Consider the following 19,455-nt stretch of genomic DNA (forward strand, 5'->3'; position numbering starts at 1 on the left):
AATCACAGGAAGTATTTCACTGACATTAGCATGGGATGGTTGGGAAAGGTTCATGACGTGCGCATCTTTAGGAACTTGGGCCTGTTCAAAAAGCTGCAATCCAAGACTTTCTTTCCAGACCACAAAATGAACACTGATGACATTGACATGCCTATAGTTCTCCTGGGGGAAAAAGCCTATCCCTTGCTGTCATCACTCATGAAGCCATACACCAGCCACCTGGACAGCAGTAGGGAATGGATCAGCAAGTGCAGAATGGTGGTTGAATGTACCTTTGGTCATTTAAAAGGGCGCTGGAGAAGTTTACTAACAAGGTTGGACCTTAGTGAGGAGAACATTCCCATGGTTATAGCTGCCTGCTGTGTGGTCCATAATATCTATGAGGAAAAAAGGGCGGAAATTTTCTGTAGAGGTGAGCAGTTGAGGCAGATTGCATGGCATCCATTTTTGAGCAGGCGGACACCAGGGCAATAAGAAGAGCACAGCAAGGGGCATTGCATATCCACGAGGCTTTAAAAAGCCATTTCAATAATGAGTCACAGTAATGTAAGCTGCTTGTCCGCACTGTGCTTTCCCAAAGCTTCACCTGGCTTGTATCACTGTCCCTGTAAAGCCAACCCCCTGCCCAAGCCCACTGTTTCTACTCAATAAAGAACATTTATTTCTCAAATCCATTGACTTTATTTAACAAACATAAGTAAAGAGGGAGAACAGAAAAAAAAGTTAGCCTTGGGGAAAAGGGGTTATAAAGTTGGAACAGAAGAAACATTTTCAGCTGTGTAACATAATACCGCATTCCAGACCATCAAAGGTCTTTGAATGGGTGCCTTCTGTTCCTTGTACCCTCCCCCTGAGTTAAATGAAAGGAATAATGGACTTTTCGCCCAGGCCTCATGGAACACTTGGGGGAGGGTGATTCTGTGCCATGCGATGCTGGCTGGCTGTCCACCAGGGTCTTCAGAGGGACTCTCCTCCCTCCTGCTTCTGTTCCTGCAGTTCAACCAGGTGCCTCAACATGTCTGATTGGTCTCTCATAATCTGAAGCATCTCATCCTGCACCACACAGTCATGCTCATGGGAAGCTTTTCTGCTCTCCATGTCCATGTCTAACTTCTCAGACAGTGAAATCCTCCATGCTCTCAGCTCTGTGTCAGAAGTCCCAGAGGCATTCATTATCTCGGTGAACATGTCCTCCTGCATTCTCTTTCTTCCCCTTCTAATCACTGGAAATCTGCTTTCAGGTGTTAGTGACACGCTGAAGGACACATTTACAGTTGTCAGTCATGAGGAAAAAAGAAAGGGAACATGCATAAATATTTCCATAGCAAGGCTGTTTTCATTTAAAAAACAAACAAACAAAAAAGAAACACAACCTTATTACACTAGGTGTAAGCCATAATATAATCGGAATCCATAACCATTCACTGTGCCATTTTGTGTTCTAGTGATGGTGAGTAGCCCTCCCACCCCGAGTCATGGGAGGCCACATTTTTAATGAAGTTTATGGCAGGCGCATGTCAGGAGCCTGTCAAACAATCGCCCCTTCCCATAGCACCATGGAAAGCTGTTTACGAACAGGGGGAGGGGAGAATGTTTTCACTGCCAAATAACAGAATCTCACATGTGGGCCTCAGTCCCCTATCAACTGCTTAAACTACTTGCTGACCCATGCTGAGCACAGTAAAGGCACATTAGTGGCTGTGTGGTTTGATGATCTGGAATGGGAGGTGTGTGTGGGGGGGGTCTACATGCTCTTTTTTTCTTGTAAGAGCACTTTTAATGAGAACTTCCCCCGTTTCCCCTAGGCGACCCTATGTGATATCAGTTTTCTGATAACAGAGGTGGAAAGGAAGGAGGTGCTGCAAGCATCTAGGTATAGACCTGGTCCTTATGCTGGTATGCTATATGCCACAATGATACCAGCAGAATTAATTCAGGAGTTGTGTGGAAAAGTGTCCTACCATGGTGGAAGAAATAAGACTGTCATGCCCAGAAACCTGCAAAAGATTGCAGAGTACCTCCATGAAAGTTTCCTAGAGATACCCATGCAGGATTCCCAGGACACCCCAGTCCACATAAACAGTCTTTTCTGGGGGCTACCCTCTGCGTAGCTGGAGCAGCCTCTTGTAAGCAGAGAACCACAGCACCTCGCTTCTCCTTCACAGTAAACATGCAATACCACCGAATGTTGTGTCTGCCAAAGTTTAACTGGACTTTGATTGTATCTGTATACTTGCCAGAGGTGCCTTCCCCGGCATCATGGTCGGCTACTGTGATGTCCTGTGACCAACAGGGCTCCAAGGTTAAAATATTTCCTGGCTCTTGGTGAGAATGGATCCACTGCTCGCCTGTCTCCTATTCTCCTCCTCCTTCTTTTCCTCATCCATGATATCATCCTCCCTGTTGTCCCTAGACGCACACACTTGCGAGGTGTCCACATTGCTTGTGGGGGTGCTGGTAGGGTCACCCCAGAGAATCACATGCAGCTTGTTGTAGAATTGGCATATGGGGTTCAGCACCAGAATGACTGTTCACCTCCCTTGCCTTCTGGTAGGCTTGGCGAAGATTTTATTTTCACACAACACTGCTGTGCGTCCCCCACGTAGCCCTTCTCCCCTGTTCCACAAGCGATCTTTGCATAGATGTCAGAGTTTCTTCTGCTGGATCGGAGCTCTGCCTACAGAGACTCTTCTCCCCACACAGCAATGAGATCCACCACCTCCTGTGCAGACCAGGTTGAAGCGTGTTTGGGGCATGTGGTCTTCATGATCAGCTGTATTCAAGCTGGCATGCTCCCAATGCTTATCTAACAGGAAATGGGAAATAAAAAATTCCTGGGGCTTTAGCAGGGGAGGGGCTGTTTCCTGTGTACCTGGATGCTGTGCAGTGGAGTTGAGAGTGATCTCCAGAGTGGTCACAGATGAGCATTGTGGGACACCACCTGTAGGCCAATTAAGTCTAATTACACAACTCTGCATCTGCACTACCTCGCAGTTGACCCATGAAAATTGAATTAAGCACTGCACTTCTCACAGAGGTGGATTACAGAAATAGACATTAGAGGCGACTCTGGTCAGCGTAAAGGACTTGGTAGTGTAGCCACATACATTAACAGTACGACTTAAGGCAGCTTCCTTCAACCTATCTCTGTGGTGCAGACCAGGCCATAGTCTTTTAGCACAGGCTTTCAGACCTTCCCATTTGTTTAGAATTTTTAAAAAGGTAAATTAGCTGCATTAGAAAACTCCATTTCTCTCCAGGTTCATTCTGTTGTTGGGTCTGCCATTACAGGAAGTCTCCGAGTTTACCATCTTTATTCTGCTCATACTATTCTGTGACAGGTTGGGTCACAGAGACTCCTTTGGGACTGTCAACTGATGTGCTGAGACTACTCTGAGCCCATTTCTCTATCAGTTTGAGCCTCCAGAACGCTGCCTTGTTGAACCACACATGCCAGTCTGCTCCAACACAGACCGTGGGTCTGAACCATGCACCCCAACACTGCAGATTTAAGGTAACCTGCTAAATGGTTTTCAGTTATCTCCAGCACCCAGACACCCAGCTCCCAATGAGATCCAAACCCCAAATAAATCTGTTTTACTCTATATAAAGGGTAAACTCATCAAATTGTCCACCCTCTGTAACACTGATAGAGAGAGAGGCACAGCTGTTTACTCCTCCAGGTATTATTTACTTACTCTGGGTCGATTAATAAGCAAAGTGATTTTACTAAATATAAAAAGTAGGATTTAAGTGGTTCCAAGTAATAACAGACAGAACGAAGTAAGTTGCCAAGCAAAAGAAAACAAAACATGCAAGTCTAAGCCTAATACATTAAGAAACTGATTACAGATGAAATCTCACCCCTAGAGATGTTCCAATAAGCTTCTTTCACAGACTGGACTACTTCCTAGTCTTGATCCGGCAATCACTCACATGCCCACAGTTACTGTCTTTTGTTCCAGTTTCTTTCAGGCATCTCTTGGGGGCCATTCTTGAGCTAGCTGAAGACAAAATGGAGAGCCTTCCAGGGCCTTTTATATTCTCTCTTTTGTGGGCAGAAATTCCTTTGTTCTTCTGTGCAAAGTCATAACAACTAGATGGCGTTTGTAGCCACCTATGCGAGTCACAGGTCCATGAATGATTCAGCTTGTTGCAGGCCGACGCCATTGTTTACATATTAGTTTGAATGTTCCCAGGAAAGCTCAGATATGGATTGGCATCTCTCAAAGTCATTGTCAGTTAAGTGTTTCTTGATTGGGCACTTCCGGAGAATAGTCCTTTCTCAAGAAGCTGACCAAATGCTTCACTGAGGGCTTGGCTACACTTGAAACTTCAAAGCACTGCCGCAGGAGCGCTTTGAAGTGTGAACGTGGTTGCAGCGCCAGCGCTGGGAGACAGCTTTCCCAGCGCTGCAGGTATTCCACCTTCCCATGGAGTTTAGCTTGCAGCGCTGGGAGCCGTGCTCCCAGCGCTGCGGCACTGTTTACACTGAGGCTTTACAGCGCTGTATCTTGGAGCGCTCAGGGGGGTGTTTTTTTCACACCCCTAAGTGCAGTGCTGTAAAGCGCCAGTATAGCCAAGGCCTGAGGCTACTTAGAATTAAACACATTGAGATACAAGTACATTGCCAATATTAACTTCAAATACAAGAATGATACACACATACAGACAGCATAATCATAACTAGCAAACTACAACCTTTTCATAGACACCCCACTTGATCTCCTCTGTACGAGACCTGGTGAAATCAGAGGACCCTGGTTGCAACAATGATCTATATGATCACAGTTCATGTCAATAAAGTCACATATTCATAATGGACCCTGGCTAGGTATACTGTTGCCTGCTACCACTTGCATTCCTCTTCTTGGCTTTCTTACTGTTTCTAATAGGATACCTATCAACTGGCATCAGCTAGATCCTTGGATGTAGGATCTAGAGTGCAGCAGCCTTGAACAGATTTAAGATTTTATTGCAATTATCTACACCGATATGGAGTGATCTCTCTTGTATTGTATCTAATGTGGATAAATAACACTACTCTGGAGCAGTGTTCCCTCTAATTTTCCCCACTCGTGTGAGGAAATCAATATAAATGATGTGCACCCCTATGGAGGGGATGTGCCAAATCACCTCCATGTTGGTGCACATAAAAAAATTAATGGGGGGGCGAGGGGTTCAGAGTGTGGGAGGGGACTCAGGGCAAGGGCAGAGGGTTGGAGAGTGTGTGTGGGGGTGAGTGAGGGCTCTGGGCTGGGGCTGATGATGAGGGGTTCAGGGCTAGGGCAGAGGGTTGGTGGGGGGGTTGAGGGCTCCATCTGGGGGTGCAGGCTCTGGCGTGGGGCCAGGGATGAGGGGCTCAGGGCTGGGGTAGAGGGTTGGGTTGGGGGGGGGTGAGTGCTCTGGCTAGGGGTGTGCAGGCAGGCTTGGGGCCAGAGGACGCCTTCCCTTTGTCAGCAGCAGTGAGCTCTGGGGAGGGGCCTTGCTCTCCCCCTGCTGGCAGCAGCAAGTTCCAGGGTTGGGCCCATGGCAGCCCTGCATGCCCCAACTAAAGTGCTCCCCTCCCTGGTCCCCATCCACCCCCTACCTTTCTTCTCTCCAGGCTGCTGCTGCTGCGCAGCCCTGTATAGCCTGCTGTGCGGCCGCGCAGTTTAGAGGGAATTTAGCTCTGGATTATATTCTCAAAGTTTCAAGACATTCCCTTCTTTCTGCCCATCGCATGTATTTAGTAGTCTAACTCCAAGGTTACAAAGGATCTCACCATCTCCATGAACTAAAAAATTCACTGCATTAGCCACTTTTGTTCTAGGCAATTAGAAAGCACTTTGTTGTGGTATTTAAAAAAATCTGTGTGTATTAAAATCTGTGTGCCCAAGGAACTAAAAATTTAATATCAGCAAGAATTATTTATTGTTTTACTCTCTTCCTCTTATTTTAAAAATCACTCCTCCTCCTACAAATCTCCTATCTTGCTCAGAGTCAGTAGCTTTCAGATATATTTAGGTTGGTCTTGTAATGGAAATATTTCAAGGTATAGCTTTTCCAATGTAATAGTATTAATGTAAGCAAATCCATCAACTGTGTCTAGAAGAATAATTTGTACTGTTCTAGATAATTATTGGAGGCCCTCTTTTTTCCTATTTTTACTTTTTTATATTTTTGTGTTCATTTTACACAAATAAAAATGGTTGCCATTAGAAACAGTTTGGTAGGTAAATGCAGGTTTAGAAGAGGTGAACTAAACACGCACACACACACACAGAGTCATGAGTTTTTGTGACATGTGGACTTGGAGATCAGGGTGCTCAATTAGATTACAATACAAACTGCAAAGTGTAGGTTGGCTCAGGGTTTTGCTTTTTATTTATTTATTTATTTATTGGTCAGAAATGTAATTAAATTCAGATAGCTTGGCCTGTGAGGAAATTACTTTGTCAGACATTAAGTTGCTCTTTCAAGTAAGCATCATTCATCAGCATAACATCTTGAGTGCTGTATTTCTTAAAAACAAAAAAAGATGTGATAGCTTGCTCAGGACTGAAAGTCATTGTGTAATTTTATATTGAATGAAGCAACCTAAATATTCTGCAAAAGCTGGTCTTTCTGCAGTCTTGTTCAGTGAGCAAATCAGAAGAGACTTTTGCTTATGCTCCTGAAATATTGTGTATTTAACAACCTTGTTAGAGTACAGAAATGTTTTATTTCTTGCTTTACTAGTGAAAATGAGTCTGGTTGTCTCATCCTGGTGCCTACAGCGTGAATACATTATCTAAGTTTGGCCCAGTTCAGTTTATTTAGCAAGAAAAGCCCCAAGAATGGAATATGCTCAAGAGAAGCCTCAGGAATGGGATAGATGCAGTGGCTGAGTTGTGTGAATAGGCTTTCACAACACTCACCTACATAGCTCAAGTAGTAGTATTAATCCATCACTTTCTTCAGAATGGGAAGTACAATCAAATTGCCATTCTGTTTGTTTTACTCCACTGTAGGTTTCCCTGCGTTCCTGCGCTGCTGATCAGAGAACTTTTGATGTCCATTCGGCCCGCATATGTGCTGTCCCCTCCTCATGCCCCACCATGAGGCTAACCAGCCCACAGGGGTGATGCCCCATCAGTTCCTTCTCAACCACCCCTGGCTAGGGATAGAACATTAGCAGTCCATTTGTGGACAGTTATCTTTCTGTGTCTCTCTCCTTTAGCATTTCAATAGCTTATTATTCCCCATTTTCTCTTAGTTGTAGATTCTCTTTATTCTTTCCTCCAAAAAAGCGGGGGAAAAAAAAAGACTTTTAGTTCCCCTTTGTCTGGGGTCCTTCCCCCACTCCCTCACCGCCCAAGCGCAGAGCATGCCTAGCTCACTGGGCTTCAATGAGTGCCTCTCATGTAAGGAGGCTATCCCTGCAGCAGATAAACATTCTTGCTGTATCTGTTGCCTCGGGAAGGCCACATTCCTCACAAGTGTGGTCTCTGCCAACAACTCAAGCCCAGGTCTTGGAAGGATAGGGAGCTGAGGCAAAAACTTATCCCAACAGAGACAGCTCTTCAGCCTTCCTGAGCCAGAAGTCACTCAGACGGCACAAATCTTCCCCACAGCCCTTGACATCTTGAGACTAAGGGTCTAAGAAAACAGCTGTGGACTCCTCTCTTAAGGCTTCTAAAAAGAGAGCTGTGAGCCCTGAGCCAGCCGAAAAAGATTGCGGCACACTTAGTATCATCGGTACTGAGACAGTCCAAACGTGGTACCTATAGCTCACGAGGGTCAGGAGCAGCAGGCACCATTGATGCTCCTAAAGACCTTATGGGCATAGGCACCGAGCCATTGGTACCAGTAGATAAGGACAAGGACAAACAGACCACATCACCACTAAGAAGATGCTGCTGGTATGAACACCATCAACAGTGACCAACTCTGCCTCAGAGCACTCATCACAGCCAAGATCCCTGATTCCCTCCGCACCAACCCCCTGACAACCGCCATTGACACCGGCACTCAAGAGAACTCATGGCATCTGATATACCAGAGTCTCCCTTGCTCAGTACTGGGGCTCTGGTAATGAATCTTCTCTGGATGTGGGAATCTTCACTAGCATCGTATCACACACCTTCACTCTCTAGTGGTGATTCAGATAGTGAGCCAGAGGAGGTCATCTCTCACCACTCCTCCCAGGCTCCTTATGGTGCCTGCTGTCAACCTGGGGCTCCGCAGTCATACCCTCTGCTTGCTCCTTAGCCACCATGGTATGGCCAGCCATGGACACCACCACCAGGCACTATCCCACCACTCCAGTGGCCCTCCTGGGGATCCCTGGGCAGCATCTAGACTTCACACCTCTTGGGCATCCAGCGTGAATCACCGTAAGCCTTTGAGACACTCTCCCTCAGCCAAGGCATCCAAAATCTCCAAACCTCCAGAGGAGATCATGGAGGAACAGGAGGGCAGATTCGAGGAGGAAGTCACACCAAGGACCAACATCTCTTCCTCCTCCCCAGGCAAGGCAGTAATGCCACCTCCACCATCCTTAGCTGATGATTTCAGGCTATTTCAGGACATGGCTAAAAGGGTAGGAGACATGCTGCAGATACCCATCATAAGCTCCTGAATATCTTGCACTCCTCCTCATCCTCCAGAATAGCCCTCCCCATCAACAAGGCCCTTTTGGATCTGCCCAGGATTATATAGCAAACCCCGGCATTGGTCATGCCCACCTGTTAATTGCCGATAAAAATATTATGTCCCAGGTAGAGATATGGATTTTTTTTCTCATTTCTCTCCTCTCTCCCCTCCAACCCCCCCAGCACAACCCATTCTGTTGTTGTGGATGCCGTAAACATCTGGGACTGCCAGCACCAAGTGAGATCCACTTCTGATGATGGGGAGTGGAAACACCTCGACCTCTTCAGGAGAAGGGCCTATTCCTCTGCCACATGGCTGATTAGAATTGCAAACTATCAAACTTTAACAACAAAGTATGACCGCAACAGCTACACAAAGCTCAACACTTTTGTTGATCAGCTCCCAGATTCGCATCATGATCAGTTCCAGGCCATTGTCAGTGAGGGACAACTAGTGGCCAAGACAGTGCTCCAGTCAGCACTTGGTACAGCCGACACAACAGTCTAGTCCATCTCTCCAATGATGTTGGTCTGTGGCGAGTGTCCTGGTTGCACCTGTCTGACTTCCCTGAGGAAGCACAGACTACTATAGAAGATCTTCCCTTTGAAGGCATCAAATTGTCCCTCCATATGCTTAAAGTCTCCAGGGCCACTTTTCACTCATTAGGGATTTATATTCGTGGACAAAAAAGAAAGTTGAATCTACAATCTCAACATAAATCCTGCACTTTACATTTTCCAACCCAAATTTTCTGTGAACCTCAGAGAAAAAAAATCCAGGTTTTCTAAACTTGGCCCACAGGCTTCCGCATCACAACCATCTACCTCAAAACATCAATTTTTATGTGGTGATCGAGGTGTTGACAGACCACTCCCCTCAACGCCAACTGCAGTCGACCAACCCATTGCTCCAATTTGGGTACCACCTTGCCTCATTCCGCAATGACTGTGAATGTATAACTGTGATGGGATTCCTGGGGTGCAGCATGGGACTGTGGGACCGCTGTATCCCCTGAATGCTCTCCAGCCTGGGCTGTCTCTCACAATGCCTTGCTAGTGACCAGCTGCAAACCACTCCAGGCGCTGTGATCACTCTGCACAACAGCATGTGGGGCCCCACACCCAGCTAGATTGCATGAATGCTTCCAGAACCACACATGAATCACACAGGGAATGGCACCAGCCAGATACCCCCAGCTCTGTACCTCAGGAATATACTGTCTTGCACGGCTCATGATGAACAGTGCAAATGTATTAATTGGTTCACCACTTCATCAATGGAACGTGCACATACACTAGTCTTTTCCAACCTGGGCAGTTTGGCCACACTTCATACAAACTCACTGATAAAGATAAACAGTAAAATACATTTGACTGCAAAAGAGAGATTTTAAGTGATTATAAGTGATAGGCAAAAAGTCAGAGTTAGTTACCAAAATAAAGTAAAATATAAGCACCCAGTCTAAACTCTCAACTCTCTTAGACTGGGCAACATCTAGCATTTTTCTTACCCGACTGGATATTGCAGTTTGTAGTACACAGATTTCACCCTTGAAATCTGGGCCAGTCTCCTCTGTTGGAGTCTCAAGTCATCAGTGTTCTTGTTGCTTGCAGCATAGATAGGGGCAGGAGAAAAGGCTAAGCATGGGCCTGCTGTGTTCTGTTTTATACTCTCAGTCCCATGTGGTTGGGGAACACACAAGTCCAGGCATGTCTGGTGGGCATTACTGAGTCTCCAGGCAAGGTTGAGCAATTTCCCTGGTGTGTCCTCTTGCAGGTGAGTCATTGATTTGTAGCTCCCTTGCTGGAAAATGGCTGTTGAAGGGCTGCTTGACACCCTGCCTGGGCGTTGGTTACTTTTCTTGCTGTTGCCTCTGGGGAGCTAATATCTGGCTGATTCCCCAATTTACAGCATATTTTAGTGACAGCCACACAACACAATTCTCATAACTTCTTGTGCATTAATGATACACATATATGGATAGAAAAATGACTTTCAGCAGATCATAATCTTTCCCCTGATACCTCACACAGCCTGCTTTATATGCAAGATCACAGTCATATGTAAATGAGGAATATGGGGGTAAAAGGGCACTCCCCCAAGGTACAGAATGTCACAATAACATCAGATCGATGGGTCCTGGAAATCATCTGTAATGGATACTCCATCCATTTTACTTCCCCCCGCCACCCCAATATTCTTCCCCATACCTCTTTAGGGACCCTTCTTACAAGAGTTTATTATAACAAGAAATAGACCACCACCTCCATCTAGGAGCCATAGAGCCTGTACCTTAGCATCTGTGAGGCAAAGGTTTTTACTCTTATTTCCTGATACCCAAGAAGAAGGGAGGTTGAAGACCCATACTGGACCTCAGAGCTCCGAATAAATTTGTCAAAAGTAAAAATTCAAGATGGTCGCACTAGCAGCAATTATTCCATCTCTGGAATAGGCCCTTAACCTACATGATGACTTTTTCCACATATTGATTCCAGACTGCTGCACTGGGCAGCACTGTGCGGGGAGGAGGTGAGCAGCCCTCAGCGGTGAAAGAACAGGTTAAGGACTATTTAGAGAAGCTGGATGTGCACAAGTCCCTGGGGCCAGATCTAATGCATCTGATGATGCTGAGGGAGTTGGCTGATGTGATTGCAGAGCCATTGGCCATTATCTTTGAAAACTCGTGGTGATTGGCGGAGGTCCCAGATGACTGGAAAAAGGAAAATATAGTGCCCATCTTTAAAAAAGGGAAGAAGGAGAATCTGGAAACTACAGCCTCACCTCAGTCCATGGAAAAATCATGGAGCAGGTCCTCAAGGAATCCAGTTTGAAACACTTGGAGGAGAGGAAGGTGATTAGGAACAGTCAACATGGACTCACCAAGGGCAAGTCATACCTGACCAACCTGATAGCCTTCTCTAATGAGATAACTGGCTCTCTGGATATGGGGAAAGCGGTGGATGTGATATATCTCGACTTTAGCAAAACTTTTGATACGGTCTCCCATGGTATTCTTGCCAGCAAGTTAAAAAAATATGGATTGGATGAATGGACTACAAGGTGGATAGAAAGCTGGCTAGATCGTCAGGCTCAACGGGTAGTAATCAACAGCTTGATGTCTAGCTGGTCGATATCAAGAAGACTGTCCCAGGGGTCTGTCTGGGGGCCGGTTTTGTTCAACATCTTCATTAATGATCTGGATGATGGCATGGACTGCACCCTCAGCAAGTTCATGGATGACACTAAGCTGGGAGAGAGGTAGATATGCTGGAAGGTAGAGACAGGGTCCAGAGTAACCTAGACAAATTGAAGGATTGGGCCAAAAGAAATTTGATGAGGTTCAACAAGGACAAGTGCAGAGTCCTGCACTTAGGACGGAAGAATCTCATGCACAGCTACAGGTTGGGGACTGATTGGCTAAGGGGCAGTTCTGCAGAAAAGGACCTGGGGATTACAGTGTATGAGAAGCTGGATATGAGTCAACAGTGTGCCCTTGTTGCCAAGAAGGCTAACGACATATTGGGCTGCATTAGTAGGAGCATTGCTAGCAGATCGAGGGAAGTGATTATTCCCCTCTGTTAGGCACTGATGAGGCCACATCTGGAGTATTGTCCGGTTTTTGGTCCCCCACTATAGAAAGGATGTGGACAAATTGGAGAGAGTCCCGTGGAGGGCAACAAAAATGAGTAGGGGGCTGGGGCACATGACTTATGAGGAGAGCCTGAGGCAACTGGGCTTATTTAGTCTGCAGAAGAGAAGAGTGAAGGGGGATTTGGTAGCAGCCTTCAACTACCTGAAGGGGACTTCCAAAGAGGATGGAGTTTGCATCACTGTTTGCCGTGGTGGCAGATGACAGAACAAGGAGCAATGGTCTCAAGTTGCAGTGGGGGAGGTCTAGGTTGGATATTAAGAAAAACTGTTTCATTAGGAGAGTGGTGAAGCACTGGTATGGGTTACCTAGGGAGGTGGTGGAATCTCCATCCTTAGAAGTTTTTAAGGCCTGGTTGACAAAGCCCTGGCTGGGATGATTTAGTTGGGATTGGTCCTGCTTTGAGCAGGGGATTGGACTAGATGACCTCCTGAGGTCTCTTCCAACCCTAATCCTCTGTGTTTCTATTCCCACAGATGATTCCTCAGATTTATCCTGGACCAGCATCATTACCAATACAGAGTACTCCCTTTTGGCCTCTCACCTTCACAGTGGTGACTTACCTATGTTCTCAGGGGATCATGATCTACTTCCCTATCTGGACAATTGTCTCCTCAGAGCCTTGTCCTTCAGTGAGGCCTGCTGGGTTACCCAAACCACGGTAGACTTATTCACGGATTTGGTCAACAGATCAACGTTCAAAAATCAACTTTCACCCTGCACAGCACCTAGAGTTCATAGGGACCTGTCTCGACTTGTTACAGGCAAAGGCGGTCCTGCTGCAACACAGGTTCAACACCTTGGCTATGCTCATAGAGACAGTACAAAACAGCCCTCAAATATCAGCCAGACACTGCCTCCAACTTCTGGGGCATATAGTGGCAGGCACGTCTGTGATACCTCATGCCAGACTTTACGTGCGGTACCTCCCAGTGTGGTTCAGCTCAGTCTACAGAACAAACAGAGACAGATTAGACAAACCCCGTCACTACCCATCAGGGTCAAATGCTCCCCAGATTGATGGAAGAATCCAGCAGATCTCTACACAGGGATCCTTTTCTCACAAACTTCCCTGTTGTTACTTCTCACTACCGATGTATCCCTCAGATGGCGTGTCTTACATCTGAACGACCTTACGATGCAAGGCAAATGGTCATCCACAGAGATGTCTCTTCACATCAGCATCTTCAACTCAGGGTGGTCAGGAATGCCTGCAGCCATTTCTTCCCACTAATCAAGGGTGTACACACAAGAATCTTAACAGGCAACATAGCATGTGTGTACACTACATAAATTGACAGGAAGGTGCCAGATCGCCCACCCTTTGTGCAGAAGCACTAAAGTTATAGAACTGATACATGTCCCACATCATGTTATCAGCAGCCTACTTTCCAGGAATACAAAACTCGATAGTGGACAGTCTCAGTCGCAAGTTCCCACATGACTATGAATGGGAGATAAGCCCAGCAATACTTTGTGACCTGTTCAGGTGGTGAGGGACACCAGCCACAGACCTCTTCGCCATTTACCTGAACAAGAAATGTCCACTCTACTGGTCTAGGGCAGGGATAGAGCAACAGTCCTTGGGGGATGCTCTCCTTTTTCCATGGGACAGGGACTTTCTCTATGCCTTTCTCTTTTTATCTTTAATAGGACTTTTGATGGGGGAAAGTGCAATCATCATACTGATTGCTCCCACCTGGTCAAGACAGACCTCATACTCTTACCTGTCACAACTGGCGATGTGCCCACCAATCTCTCTCCAACCCACTCCATATCTCATATCGCAGAGTGAAGGACACTCTCGCTCCTAACATGCGGATGCTCCACCTCAAGCCTGACTCCTTCATGGTTCCAGTGCATAGAAAGATCCTGCTCTGAGAAGGTACAGAAAGTGTTACTACACAGTAGAAAATCTACTGCATGGGGTCATACTTAATTGCAAAAGTTGTCCAGGTTTCAGGTTTGGAGTAATTCTAGACAAATTTTCCTGTCATCTGCTACTCTCCCAATAGTCCTAGACTATATACTGACTCTCAAAAAATCAGGGCTATCCCTCAGTTCAGTCAGAGTTCACCTAGCGGCTGTAGCAGCCTTCCATCAACAAGTAGAGGGATACTTTGTGTTCTCATACCCAACCACAAAACAGTTTCTCAGGAGAATAGTAAACCTTTTCCCCCAATCCAGACATCCCACCCCAACATGGGATCTAAACCTGGTACTAAAAGCCTGACTAGACCTCCCTTTGAAGCCATGGCTACTTGTTCATTCGCATACCTGTCGATGAAGACAGCCTTCCTGGTGGCGATCAAGGAGAATAGGGGAAGCAGCAGCACTGATGGCACACCCCCTCAGGACAAGTTCACTCTGACTGTCCCCGAAGTGACCGCCCTTTTTCACATAAACTGACCGATTCACCTCCCGACCATTTACCCCAAGCCTTGCCATAATAATGGAGCCTGTATTGCATATGCTAGATGTTAGGAGAGCCCTGGCCTTTTACCTGGCTAGGATGAAGGCTTTTAGGAAGTCTCCTAAGCTTTTCCTTTCCATTGCAGAGAGGTCTAAGAGCACAGAGATATCAGCCCAGACATACTCCAAATGAGTTTCAAACAGTACCGCCAGGTTCACAACATAACACCTCCATCCGGAGTCTGCACTCCCTCCAGGAGGTCAGTTTCATCTGCTGTTGCCTTCCTCAAAAATGTTCTTATCTCAGAAATCTGTAGAGTGGCAACCTGGACGTCTGTGAATACCTTTGCAGAACATTACACGATTATCAGGGATTCCACTTCTTATGCCATCTTCAGCTCCATGGTATTTTCATCTATAATGGACTCGACTCCAAAGCCCTAGCCCTGCAGTGGGGATACTGCTCAAGAGTCACCTACAGTGGAGCACCCATAGGGACACTACTTGAAGAAGAAGAAGAGGAAGTTACTCACCTTGTACAGTAACGATGGTTCTTAGGGATGCGTGTCCCTATGGGTGCTCCACAACCCACCCTCCTCCCGTCTACTTCAGAGCTCTTGTCAAGAACTCTGTGGTAGAAAAGGAACTGAGGGCGGTTTGCCCGCACACGCTGAAATATGTTGTGATGTTGAAAACGCCCACAATCAGCCTTTTGGGTTTACCCTCCAAAGGGAGTGGTGCGTGTCTTAGCAAATGGGAGGTGCCTTAGCTGTGCCTTCCCATGCAGGGGCTGGTTTAAGAACCTTATCACTGCAGCACAGAGTGAGAGTGAAGACTGTTATCATGTCCCCTCTGTCTTCTCTTCTCCAGACTAAACAAACTTTATTTTTTCAATCTTCCCTCATAGGTCATGTTTTCTAGACCTTTAGTCATTTTTGTTGCTCGTCTCTGGACTTTTTCCAATTTGTCCACATTTTCCTACAATGTGGCATCCCGCACTGGACACAATACTCCAGCTAAGGCCTAATCATAGCAGAGTGGAACGGAAGAATTATTTCTTATGTGTTGCTTACAACACTCCTGCTAATACAGCCCAGAATGATGTTTGCATTTTTTGCAACAGTGCTACACTGTTGACTCATATTTAGCTTGTGGTCCTCTATGGCCCCCAGATCCCTTTTTGTAGTACTCCTTCCTAGGCAGCCATTGCCTATTTTGTATGTGTGCAACTGATTGTTCCTTCCTAAGTGGAGTACTTTGCATTTGTCCTTATTGAATTTCATCTTAGATTAGATTGAGCAAATGTAGTTTTGGTAGAAAGTCTTTGAAAAGTGATATAGAAGACAGTTTTTTTATTAGATTAGTAAATGAAATAACTGAATGAACAGTTTTCAGGTCTGCTCTACCCAGTCCCTTCCATGTAGCAAGCTGGTGTGGAGTGGATCTCTGTGCTATGTCAAGGGTATGCAACCAATGCATGGTAGCTCTTCCCTATATCGAGCACTCACTCTCACAGTGGAGTCATACCTTTTCTGCTGTCAAAGGCCCTCTGAGGCTATGGACTAAGGGCTTGGATTCATTCATGAATGTGTACAAATAAAATGCATAATTATATCTGGTCTTAGATGTAGTTCAAGTCGTCATTGCATGTTATAAAGTTAGACTCAGGGCTTAGACCAGGGGTCGGCTTGGTGTGCCAAGTATTCATTTATTCACTCTAATTTAAGGTTTCGTGTGCCAATAATACATTTTAATGTTTTTAGAAGGTTTCTTTCTATAAATCTATAATATATAACTAAACTATTGTTGTATGTAAAGTAAATAAGGTTTTTAAAATGTTTAAGAAGCTTCATTTAAAATTAAATTAAAATGCAGAGCCACCAGTGGCCAGGACCTGAGCAGTGTGAGTGCCACTGAAAATGAGCTCGCATGCCGCCTCTGGCACGCGTGCCATAGGTTGCCTACCCCTGGCTTAAACACTCAGAGTAGCAATATTGGTAAATCATAAACACTTAATAGTCAACTTGGCGTGGCTAAGCAAACAGCCCCATTAGTCATACGTGTTCAAGAAAGCTGATCTTCCAGTTCTGATCTCATCTAATATTTCATTATTGCATTGATGTTACCTGCCTATCTTATGCCAATCTATGTTATCAATAGCATACATTGAGTGCAGTAGAAAGCATAGGTTTTGCAAACTAAAAGCATGAGCTCTTATGGCTTGGGCTAAAGGGGCAAGGGCTGTGTAACTGGGGGCAGTAATAACTCCTATCCTCTGTGATAATTAGAGAGGGGGCCTTGTAACACATGCTCACCAATAGGTTACACTGACACAGCAGAGGTTAGCAAGGGCTCCTGCCCCGATCCCCCAGGCCTCCTGGGCTGGATCACTGGTTACAGGACCATCCTAAGGAGAGGTGACCCCATATTCCTTATGGTCCCTTTTTGTCCTCATGCTTCTCATGATGCCAGGCAGCCTGGGCTGGAGGAAAGGAAAGATTGAGCTGTTAGAACAGGGTGGCATGCTGGCTTGTGGCCCTGATTTATGACATGGCACTGTTGGCCAGCAGATGACACTGTTCAGGTCCTGTTCAGCCTGAGATCTTGCCACCTATTTTAACAGGTAGCAGCTCTAAGCACCCAGCTAGCTTATTCAGTACGTATATGTTGGTATTTGGAGTGGTCTGATTATAGGCACCACCAGGCAAAAATTACCGATAGTCTAGCAGCCCAGATCGGGACTGCTTCTCTCATACAAAACTCACTGAACATGCCAGTTGCTTCAGTTGATCTCCATGTTGTGAAGAACCTGCATTTTGAGGCAAGGGCCACAAAATAACCATGGTCTGATCCTACCCATGCACAGGCAGCTCTGTGCTGCTACTGTGGCACAAAGGGGCCGTTTAAAGGCAGAGGGTCTGGTCCTAGAAAATTTTCCCCTGCCTAGGGGAAAGCTTGCACACTGTAAAGCCATTGTGGCAGCTACTACGACACCAGCCCACCCAGCCTCTGGCATAGGGGTGTGGCCAAGGGGAATGGGGCAAGGCCATAGCATCCCTAAGCCCCAGCAATCTCTGGTTGCCAGTGGCCACTTGAACTTCTCTAACATATGCGAAAGAGTGGACTGGTCCCCAGCCAAACACCAAATGTCTTAAAGGCAACTTTGCTCTGTCCTCTTCAGTCTCATGATGAACACAGCTAGATGGGAGGATCTGAATGTTCACTCTTCTCTCATCAATTTCTTGCTACATAATATGCATTTTTTCCTCTTTTGATTTTAATTGACACATGAGCTTGTTTTCCAAGAGGATGTTGTCCAAGCCTTCATGTCTTCTATTTCAACTAGCGTGGTCTGTGAGGTCATAGATCTGAATAACAAAAGGGTAAGAGCTTTGGCCATCTGGCTTAAAAAAAAAAAAAAGAGAGAGAGAAGAGGAATTGAGTTATAAAATCTTCTCTGAGCAAGAAGATGAGGATGATATCATGCAGAATGAGCAGAAATGGGAAAGTTATGCTGTTATAAAGAATATTAATCTGTTTCATATAACTCAGCTGTACGGTCTGGTAAAAATGTAATGATTAATGGCAAAAGTAGATTAAAATTTATGACTAGTAAGAAATTATAGGCGAGATCTGTCATCTTTTAACCCTCTTCAAATAATAGTCTTCATTAACAAATTGAATTTAGTTTTTATAGAAGCAAGAGTAAGAAGAAAAATGCAGCCTGCTTTTAATTAAACTGCAGTGTTCAGTGGTCACCCTTAAAATCTTTACAATAACTATTTGCAAGTAATTTATTATGTTGATCCATATACGAAGTAATGAACATTACAGTTTTCCTTTTGCTGAATTAATTTAATGGCAAAACCACAGCGTTTAAGCATTAATCTTAGACAGGTTTGTATCGTACCATTGTGACTGCCACTGTGGGATTGGTAAACAAACATATCCAGACACCCACATCTGCTCGGATTGAAAGGCAGATGTCACAACTCCATTAAGGTCTAATCCTGAAGGCTATTGTCAGACAAAACTTGCACTGAATTTTACCTGAGTAATGACTATATGATCAGGCTGGAAACAAGATGACAATGAGTTAATTAAAATGGTCAGAAGCACTGCTATATATCCTGCATTTTTCCAAATCATTCTGCTCTGCAAGGCAAGAATATCAGATTAGAGCATAAATCTCATTTCCCACCCTGTGTCTGGATATTATTGCCTCATTATTTTATATACCTCTATCATCTCCCCTTTACTGGTCTCCTCTCCAGATTAAGCAGTCCCAGTCTTTTTTCATCAGTAACTCCTCAGTAACAGTACAGTTGTCTGGCTGAGCACAGCTTAGGAAAGGATTTCCACTTCTGAAACAGTCATAAAACTCTGGCAGGCTCCTGGATAGATGCATATTATCCATCTCCTTCTCTGAACAAGGTTTACATGAAAACTGCAATATTAATATTCTGAATGTATGACTAATCAGAATAAACATTCTGTCTGTCTTACCAACCATCTATTTTAGCTTTTTTCTATCACTGTGTTATCTAAGTGCTTTGATTATTTGGGTCATTCTCCAGTTAGCCCTATGCTTGGCCTCTTCACACAATCTATTCCTGTTGAGACAGTGAATAAGTGGGAGCTTCCATAGAGGTCATTGCTGGGTCAGGGAGTGTATATGCAGGTACAGGTGATCAGTGAGTGTAGTCCCTGTATCGCATTACGCTCCTGTTGAGAAGGACTGTTAGAACACTACCTCTGTGAAGTTTGATAAACTTCTC

At 45.4% G+C, this 19,455-nt stretch overlaps 1 protein-coding gene across 5 annotated transcripts in view; it reads left to right on the forward strand.

Annotated features, from left to right (window-relative positions):
* Nucleotides 1-19,455, forward strand: part of MSRB3 (methionine sulfoxide reductase B3) — a 144,202-nt gene that overhangs the window by 85,543 nt on the left and 39,204 nt on the right. The window lies entirely within an intron of this gene.

Source organism: Gopherus flavomarginatus, chromosome 1 (genome assembly GCF_025201925.1).
Source record: "Gopherus flavomarginatus isolate rGopFla2 chromosome 1, rGopFla2.mat.asm, whole genome shotgun sequence".
In the NCBI taxonomy this organism is placed as follows: domain Eukaryota; kingdom Metazoa; phylum Chordata; order Testudines; family Testudinidae; genus Gopherus; species Gopherus flavomarginatus.